This window comes from Mustelus asterias, unplaced genomic scaffold, assembly GCF_964213995.1.
Source record: "Mustelus asterias unplaced genomic scaffold, sMusAst1.hap1.1 HAP1_SCAFFOLD_3443, whole genome shotgun sequence".
Lineage (NCBI taxonomy): Eukaryota > Metazoa > Chordata > Chondrichthyes > Carcharhiniformes > Triakidae > Mustelus > Mustelus asterias.
In genome coordinates this window covers 15,001-25,000 of record NW_027593388.1, presented here as the reverse complement: position 1 = coordinate 25,000, position 10,000 = coordinate 15,001, and the positions used below count along the sequence as shown (strand labels likewise).

Below are 10,000 nucleotides of genomic sequence, written 5' to 3'. Positions count from 1 at the left end.
ACTCTCACTCTGTGACTAACTCCGTCTCTAACAGCGCCGCGGATGTACCTACGCCACATACACTACTGCGGCTTCAAGATGGCACCACTTTATTCAGGGGTTGTGGTAAACCACTGTTAGCTTATTGCCCGTGTGTGTGACAAGCCTGGACATGTCCCTGTCAGCCCTGCCCGGGACTCCTCCGCCCCCCCCTTTGGTCCAGGTATAAAGGTGACTGCTCCCCACCCCCCCCCCCCCCCGCCTCAGTCGCCGGACCAGTTCATCGGCATGGGTGAGCTCCAAGTCTTTTGCAAATAAAAGCCTATTTGTTCTTGGATACCAACTAGTCTTTGCTCGATCGATGGCGCATCAGGAGCAAACGGAAATGGGGACTCAACAAAAGGTCTAGACCGTGAAAGCAAGCAAGGGAAAAAGGGCCTGTGCTTGGAGGGTTCCCTGGAGGTAAGGGAGGAATGAAGTTCTGCCGATACATCGAGAGAATGATATACCCAAGTGTCAAAAAGAGCATCGATTCGGAAAGCTCCCTGGCGAGATTTACAATTGCGTCTGACATCAAAAAGTAGGATGGAGGCCAAACTTAATCATGGATTCTTGGCAAGGAACAAGCCTTCCCTTGGGAATTCGAGAGTCAGCTATGAGAATCGAAAGGTCAAATCAGTAATACTCTCCATCAAAGAAGCAACAGTCAACAAGTCAGGTTAACCAGCCCTCAAAACAGCCCCCGAGACTCAACAAGCATACCCCATCAAAGGTCTCCATCACTCCGGGTGCTGAGGGAGCACCGCACTGTGGGAGGGTCGGTGCTGAGGGAGCGCCGCACTGTGGGAGGGTCGGTGCTGAGGGAGCGCCGCACTGTGGGAGGGTCGGTGCTGAGGGAGCGCCGCACTGTGGGAGGGTCAGTGCTGAGGGAGCGCCACACTGTGGGAGGGTCAGTGCTGAGGGAGCGCCGCACTGTGGGAGGGTCCGTGCTGAGGGAGCGCTGCACTGTGGGAGGGTCAGTGCTGAGGGAGCGCCGCACTGTGGGAGGGTCAGTGCTGAGGGAGCGCCGCACTGTGGGAGGGTCAGTGCTGAGGGAGCGCCGCACTGTGGGAGGGTCAGTGCTGAGGGAGCGCCGCACTGTGGGAGGGTCCGTGCTGAGGGAGCGCTGCACTGTGGGAGGGTCAGTGCTGAGGGAGCGCCGCACTGTGGGAGGGTCAGTGCCGAGGGAGCGCCGCACTGTGGGAGGGTCAGTGCTGAGGGAGCGCCGCACTGTGGGAGGGTCGGTGCTGAGGGAGCGCCGCACTGTGGGAGGGTCGGTGCTGAGGGAGCGCCGCACTGTGGGAGGGTCGGTGCTGAGGGAGCGCCGCACTGTGGGAGGGTCAGTGCTGAGGGAGCGCCGCACTGTGGGAGGGTCAGTGCTGAGGGAGCGCCGCACTGTGGGAGGGTCAGTGCTGAGGGAGCGCCGCACTGTGGGAGGGTCAGTGCTGAGGGAGCGCCGCACTGTGGGAGGGTCGGTGCTGAGGGAGCGCCGCACTGTGGGAGGGTCAGTGCTGAGGGAGCGCCGCACTGTGGGAGGGTCAGTGCTGAGGGAGCGCCGCACTGTGGGAGGGTCAGTGCTGAGGGAGCGCCGCACTGTGGGAGGGTCAGTGCTGAGGGAGCGCCGCACTGAATGATTTCCGGGATCTTACCGGATAACCAGCTGTCTTGGTCTTACACCAGTTGAGTAGTGTGTTCCTTTTCGATCCCCCGGAACGTTTCACTAACTCGGCTAATGGCTCCCTCACTTTCAGACTGCAGAAAACACAGAAAAAAACAACAAATTAAAATTGCATATTTCTAACTCTGCGAAAGAGCTCCCCCAATAATCACCCAGTCCCAGAGAGGGAACGATCAGTGTATCTAACGCACTGTGACACCCGGTCCCAGAGAGGGAACGATCAGTGTATCTAACGCACTGTGACACCCGGTCCCAGAGGGGGAAAGGACAGTGTATCTAACGCACTGTGACACCCGGTCCCAGAGGGGGAAAGGACAGTGTATCTAACGCACTGTGACACCCGGTCCCAGAGGGGGAAAGGACAGTGTATCTAACGCACTGTGACACCCGGTCCCAGAGGGGGAAAGGACAGTGTATCTAACGCACTGTGACACCCGGTCCCAGAGGGGGAAAGGACAGTGTATCTAACGCACAGTGACACCCGGTCCCAGAGGGGGGAAAGGACAGTGTATCTAACGCACTGTGACACCCGGTCCCAGAGGGGGGAAAGGACAGTGTATCTAACGCACTGTGACACCCGGTCCCAGAGGGGGAAAGGACAGTGTATCTAACACACTGTGACACCCGGTCCCAGAGGGGGGAAAGGACAGTGTATCTAACGCACTGTGACACCCGGTCCCAGAGGGGGAAAGGACAGTGTATCTAACGCACTGTGACACCCGGTCCCAGAGGGGGAAAGGACAGTGTATCTAACGCACTGTGACACCCGGTCCCAGAGGGGGGAAAGGACAGTGTATCTAACGCACTGTGACACCCGGTCCCAGAGGGGGGAAAGGACAGTGTATCTAACGCACTGTGACACCCGGTCCCAGAGGGGGAAAGGACAGTGTATCTAACACACTGTGACACCCGGTCCCAGAGGGGGGAAAGGACAGTGTATCTAACGCACTGTGACACCCGGTCCCAGAGGGGGAAAGGACAGTGTATCTAACGCACTGTGACACCCGGTCCCAGAGGGGGAAAGGACAGTGTATCTAACGCACTGTGACACCCGGTCCCAGAGGGGGGAAAGGACAGTGTATCTAACGCACTGTGACACCCGGTCCCAGAGGGGGAAAGGACAGTGTATCTAACGCACTGTGACACCCGGTCCCAGAGGGGGAAAGGACAGTGTATCTAACGCACTGTGACACCCGGTCCCAGAGGGGGAAAGGACAGTGTATCTAACGCACTGTGACACCCGGTCCCAGAGGGGGAAAGGACAGTGTATCTAACGCACTGTGACACCCGGTCCCAGATGGGGAAAGGACAGTGTATCTAACGCACTGTGACACCCGGTCCCAGAGGGGGAAAGGACAGTGTATCTAACGCACTGTGACACCCGGTCCCAGAGGGGGAAAGGACAGTGTATCTAACGCACTGTGACACCCGGTCCCAGAGGGGGAAAGGACAGTGTATCTAACGCACTGTGACACCCGGTCCCAGAGGGGGAAAGGACAGTGTATCTAACGCACTGTGACACCCGGTCCCAGAGGGGGAAAGGACAGTGTATCTAACGCACAGTGACACCCGGTCCCAGAGGGGGAAAGGACAGTGTATCTAACGCACTGTGACACCCGGTCCCAGAGGGGGGAAAGGACAGTGTATCTAACGCACTGTGACACCCGGTCCCAGAGGGGGAAAGGACAGTGTATCTAACACACTGTGACACCCGGTCCCAGAGGGGGGAAAGGACAGTGTATCTAACGCACTGTGACACCCGGTCCCAGAGGGGGAAAGGACAGTGTATCTAACGCACTGTGACACCCGGTCCCAGAGGGGGAAAGGACAGTGTATCTAACGCACTGTGACACCCGGTCCCAGAGGGGGGAAAGGACAGTGTATCTAACGCACTGTGACACCCGGTCCCAGAGGGGGAAAGGACAGTGTATCTAACGCACTGTGACACCCGGTCCCAGAGGGGGAAAGGACAGTGTATCTAACGCACTGTGACACCCGGTCCCAGAGGGGAAAGGACAGTGTATCTAACGCACTGTGACACCCGGTCCCAGAGGGGGAAAGGACAGTGTATCTAACGCACTGTGACACCCGGTCCCAGATGGGGAAAGGACAGTGTATCTAACGCACTGTGACACCCGGTCCCAGAGGGGGAAAGGACAGTGTATCTAACGCACTGTGACACCCGGTCCCAGAGGGGGAAAGGACAGTGTATCTAACGCACTGTGACACCCGGTCCCAGAGGGGGAAAGGACAGTGTATCTAACGCACTGTGACACCCGGTCCCAGAGGGGGAAAGGACAGTGTATCTAACGCACTGTGACACCCGGTCCCAGATGGGGAAAGGACAGTGTATCTAACGCACTGTGACACCCGGTCCCAGAGGGGGAAAGGACAGTGTATCTAACGCACTGTGACACCCGGTCCCAGAGGGGGAAAGGACAGTGTATCTAACGCACTGTGACACCCGGTCCCAGAGGGGGAAAGGACAGTGTACCTAACGCACTGTGACACCCGGTCCCAGAGGGGGAAAGGACAGTGTATCTAACTCACTGTGACACCCAGTCCCAGAGGGGGAAAGGACAGTGTATCTAACGCACTGTGACACCGGGTCCCAGAGGGGGGAAAGGACAGTGTATCTAACGCACTGTGACACCCAGTCCCAGAGGGGGAAAGGACAGTGTATCTAACGCACTGTGACACCCGGTCCCAGAGGGGGAAAGGACAGTGTATCTAACGCACTGTGACACCGGGTCCCAGAGGGGGGAAAGGACAGTGTATCTAACACACTGTGACACCCGGTCCCAGAGGGGGGAAAGGACAGTGTATCTAACGCACTGTGACACCCGGTCCCAGAGGGGGAAAGGACAGTGTATCTAACGCACTGTGACACCCGGTCCCAGAGGGGGGAAAGGACAGTGTATCTAACGCACTGTGACACCCGGTCCCAGAGGGGGAAAGGACAGTGTATCTAACGCACTGTGACACCTGGTCCCAGAGGGGGAAAGGACAGTGTATCTAACGCACTGTGACACCGGGTCCCAGAGGGGGGAAAGGACAGTGTATCTAACACACTGTGACACCCGGTCCCAGAGGGGGGAAAGGACAGTGTATCTAACGCACTGTGACACCCGGTCCCAGAGGGGGAAAGGACAGTGTATCTAACGCACTGTGACACCCGGTCCCAGAGGGGGGAAAGGACAGTGTATCTAACGCACTGTGACACCCGGTCCCAGAGGGGGAAAGGACAGTGTATCTAACGCACTGTGATACCCGGTCCCAGAGGGGGAAAGGACAGTGTATCTAACGCACTGTGACACCCGGTCCCAGAGGGGGAAAGGACAGTGTATCTAACGCACTGTGACACCCGGTCCCAGAGGGGGAAAGGACAGTGTATCTAACGCACTGTGACACCCAGTCCCAGAGGGGGGAAAGGACAGTGTATCTAACGCACTGTGATACCCGGTCCCAGAGGGGGAAAGGACAGTGTATCTAACGCACTGTGACACCCGGTCCCAGAGGGGGGAAAGGACAGTGTATCTAACGCACTGTGACACCCGGTCCCAGAGGGGGAATGGACAGTGTATCTAACGCACTGTGACACCCGGTCCCAGAGGGGGGAAAGGACAGTGTATCTAACGCACTGTGACACCCAGTCCCAGAGGGGGAAAGGACAGTGTATCTAACGCACTGTGACACCGGGTCCCAGAGGGGGGAAAGGACAGTGTATCTAACGCACTGTGACACCCAGTCCCAGAGGGGGAAAGGACAGTGTATCTAACGCACTGTGACACCCGGTCCCAGAGGGGGAAAGGACAGTGTATCTAACGCACTGTGACACCGGGTCCCAGAGGGGGGAAAGGACAGTGTATCTAACACACTGTGACACCCGGTCCCAGAGGGGGGAAAGGACAGTGTATCTAACGCACTGTGACACCCGGTCCCAGAGGGGGAAAGGACAGTGTATCTAACGCACTGTGACACCCGGTCCCAGAGGGGGGAAAGGACAGTGTATCTAACGCACTGTGACACCCGGTCCCAGAGGGGGAAAGGACAGTGTATCTAACGCACTGTGACACCTGGTCCCAGAGGGGGAAAGGACAGTGTATCTAACGCACTGTGACACCGGGTCCCAGAGGGGGGAAAGGACAGTGTATCTAACACACTGTGACACCCGGTCCCAGAGGGGGGAAAGGACAGTGTATCTAACGCACTGTGACACCCGGTCCCAGAGGGGGAAAGGACAGTGTATCTAACGCACTGTGACACCCGGTCCCAGAGGGGGGAAAGGACAGTGTATCTAACGCACTGTGACACCCGGTCCCAGAGGGGGAAAGGACAGTGTATCTAACGCACTGTGATACCCGGTCCCAGAGGGGGAAAGGACAGTGTATCTAACGCACTGTGACACCCGGTCCCAGAGGGGGAAAGGACAGTGTATCTAACGCACTGTGACACCCGGTCCCAGAGGGGGAAAGGACAGTGTATCTAACGCACTGTGACACCCAGTCCCAGAGGGGGGAAAGGACAGTGTATCTAACGCACTGTGATACCCGGTCCCAGAGGGGGAAAGGACAGTGTATCTAACGCACTGTGACACCCGGTCCCAGAGGGGGGAAAGGACAGTGTATCTAACGCACTGTGACACCCGGTCCCAGAGGGGGAATGGACAGTGTATCTAACGCACTGTGACACCCGGTCCCAGAGGGGGGAAAGGACAGTGTATCTAACGCACTGTGACACCCAGTCCCAGAGGGGGAAAGGACAGTGTATCTAACGCACTGTGACACCCGGTCCCAGAGGGGGGAGGTGAATACGTAGCTCCAATTGATAACTGTTGAAACCTTGTCGTGTTGGTGTAAATCTCTTGCCTTTCCTGAATCTTCAGCCTCTCTCGTTCAACTTCCTGTCCTTCCTTTGTTGGATCTGCGGGGAGAAAAGGAACAGTGGGCGTGGGAATATGGATGCGCATTCTCTGTGGGCTGTGTGCGGCCTTCCACTGGGTGGTCTACCCTTGTCAGTGTACCTTTAAGAAAGGTTTATGTTTATAAAATCATCCAGGTTCCAGCTGTAGTGATGTAATGGGGTGGTCTCGCTAATCTGTGGCAGTCAGGTGATCGGGGTTTTTTTCCCTTGGCGCTTTCAGTTTTGTTTTGGGGGAGTGCGTGGTCGGAAGTGGTTTAGCAGGGGTGGCACAGCGGGTTAGCGCTGCTGCCTCACAGCGCCAGGGACCCGGCTTCGATTCCCGGCTCGGGTCACTGACTGTGCGGAGTCTGCACATTCTCCCCGTGTCTGCGTGGGTTTCCTCCGGGTGCTCCGGTTTCCTCCCACAGTCCAAAGATGTGTGGGTTAGGGTGGATTGGCCATGCTAAATTGCCCCTTAGTGTCCAAAGATGTGCGGGTTAGGTGGATTGGCCATGCTAAATTGTCCCTTAGTGTCCAAAGATGTGTAGGTTAGGTGGATTGGCCATGCTAAATTGTCCCTTAGTGTCCAAAGATGTGTGGGTTAGGGGGATTGGCCATGCTAAACTGTCCCTTAGTGTCCAAAGATGTGTATGTTAGGTGGATTGGCCATGCTAAATTGCCCCTTAGTGTCCAAAGATGTGCAGGTTAGGTGGATTGGCCATGCTAAATTGTCCCTTAGTGTCCAAAGATGTGCAGGTTAGGTGGATTGGCCGTGCTAAATTGTCCCTTAGTGTCCAAAGATGTGTAGGTTAGGTGGATTGGCCATGCTAAATTGTCCCTTAGTGTCCAAAGATGTGCAGGTTAGGTGGATTGGCCATGCTAAATTGTCCCTCAGTGTCCAAAGATGTGTAGGTTAGGTGGATTGGCCATGCTAAATTGCCCCTTAGTGTCCAAAGATGTGCAGGTTAGGGGGATTGGCCATGCTAAATTGTCCCTTAGTGTCCAAAGATGTGTAGGTTAGGTGGATTGGCCATGCTAAATTGTCCCTTAGTGTCCAAAGATGTGTAGGTTAGGTGGATTGGCCATGCTAAATTGTCCCTTAGTGTTCAAAGATGTGTAGGTTAGGTGGATTGGCCATGCTAAATTGTCCCTTAGTGTCCAAAGATGTGTAGGTTAGGTGGATTGGCCATGCTAAATTGTCCCTTAGTGTCTAAAGATGTGCAGGTTAGGTGGATTGGCCATGCTAAATTGTCCCTTAGTGTCCAAAGATGTGTAGGTTAGGTGGATTGGCCATGCTAAATTGTCCCTTAGTGTCTAAAGATGTGTAGGTTAGGTGGATTGGCCATGCTAAATTGTCCCTTAGTGTCCAAAGATGTGCAGGTTAGGTGGATTGGCCATGCTAACTTGTCCCTTAGTGTCCAAAGATGTGCAGGTTAGGTGGATTGGCCATGCTAAATTGTCCCTTCGTGTCCAAAGATGTGCGGGTTAGGTGGATTGGCCATGCTAAATTGTCCCTTAGTGTCCAAAGATGTGCAGGTTAGGTGGATTGGCCATGCTAAATTGTCCCTTAGTGTCCAAAGATGTGTAGGTTAGGTGGATTGGCCATGCTAAATTGTCCCTTAGTGTCCAAAGATGTGTAGGTTAGGTGGATTGGCCATGCTAAATTGTCCCTTAGTGTCCAAAGATGTGTAGGTTAGGTGGATTGGCAGTGCTAAATTGTCCCTCCGTACCAAAAGATTGGAGAAAAAGTTAAACTTTATTTCCTAGTGTTGCAATTTAGGCTCACATTAACACTGCAATGAAGTCACTGTGAAAACCCCCCAGTTGCCACACTCCGGCGTTTGTTCGGGTAACACTGAGGGAGGCCATTCAGCCCATCGAATCTACACTGACTCCCTGACTGATTCTCTTATAGAGGCCCACCCACCCGCCCAGCTCCAGCACGATAACCCGACACATCTGCCTCGCTAATCCCCCTAACCTGCACATCTTTGGACACTAAGGGACAATTTAGCATGGCCAATCCCCCTAACCTGCACATCTTTGGACACTAAGGGACAATTTAGCATGGCCAATCCACCTAACCTACACATCTTTGGACACTAAGGGACAATTTAGCATGGCCAATCCACCTAACCTGCACATCTTTGGACACTAAGGGACAGTTTAGCATGGCCAATCCACCTAACCTACACATCTTTGGACACTAAGGGACAGTTTAGCATGGCCAATCCACCTAACCTACACATCTTTGGACACTAAGGGACAGTTTAGCATGGCCAATCCACCTAACCTACACATCTTTGGACACTAAGGGACAATTTAGCATGGCCAATCCACCTAACCTACACATCTTTGGACACTAAGGGACAATTGAGCATGGCCAATCCACCTAACCTACACATCTTTGGACACTAAGGGACAATTTAGCATGGCCAATCCACCTAACCTACACATCTTTGGACACTAAGGGACAATTTAGCATGGCCAATCCACCTAACCTACACATCTTTGGACACTAAGGGGCAATTTAGCATGGCCAATCCACCTAACCTACACATCTTTGGACACTAAGGGACAATTTAGCCTGGCCAATCCACCTAACCCGCACATCTTTGGACTGTGGGAGGAAACCGGAGCACCCGGAGGAAACCCACGCAGACACGGGGAGAACGTGCAGACTCCGCACAGACAGTGACCCGAGCCGGGAATCGAACCCGGGACCCTGGAGCTGTGAAGCAGCAGTGCTAACCCACTGTGCCACCGTGCCGCCCTTCAATTTTGATCCCTTTATTTTATGGAAAGATATTATCTCACTGGGAGGCAGTGAAGATTCACTCCGGTGATCCCCAGTATGATCTGGACGGGCTGTGTGGGCATCTGCATGGCAGAGACAGTATAATGTGGATAAATGTGAGATTATCCACTGTGGCAGCAATAACAGGAAGGCAGATTATTCCCTGAATGGGTGTGAATTGAGAGAGGGTGGATTCTCAGTGAGACCTTGGAGTCCTGGTGCATCAGTCGCTGAGAGTAAGCGCGCAGGTACAGCGGGCAGTAAAGAAGGAAATGGTGTGTAGGCCTTCAGAGCGAGAGGATTGGAGTTTAGGGATAGGGAGGTTTTGCTGCAATTGTACAGGGCGTTGGTGAGGCCACACCTGGAGTATTGTGGGCAGTTCTGGTCTCCTTATCTGAGGAAGGATGTCCTTGCTATAGAGGGAGCGCAGCGAGGGTTTCCCAGGCTGATTCCTGGGATGGCGGGTCTGTCACATGAGGAGAGACTGAGTGGGTGAGGATTATATTCACTGGAGTTTGGAAGAGTGAGAGGGGATCTGATAGAAACTTATAAAATTCTAACAGGGTTCGACAGGGTCGATTCAGACAGAATGTTCCCGATGGTGG

The 10,000-nt window shown here is 54.7% G+C and overlaps 1 long non-coding RNA gene across 2 annotated transcripts in view; it reads right to left on the bottom strand.

Annotated features, from left to right (window-relative positions):
• Positions 1-10,000, bottom strand: part of LOC144490568 (uncharacterized) — a 16,641-nt gene that overhangs the window by 3,980 nt on the left and 2,661 nt on the right. Inside the window, exons 2-3 of one of the 2 annotated variants that reach the window (XR_013497294.1) lie at positions 6,538-6,619; positions 1,668-1,770 (exon numbers count right to left, since the gene is read on the bottom strand). This is a non-coding gene — a long non-coding RNA (uncharacterized LOC144490568). The remainder of the gene's footprint in view (positions 1-1,667; positions 1,771-6,537; positions 6,620-10,000) is intronic. The other variant, XR_013497295.1, reaches the window with a different exon arrangement.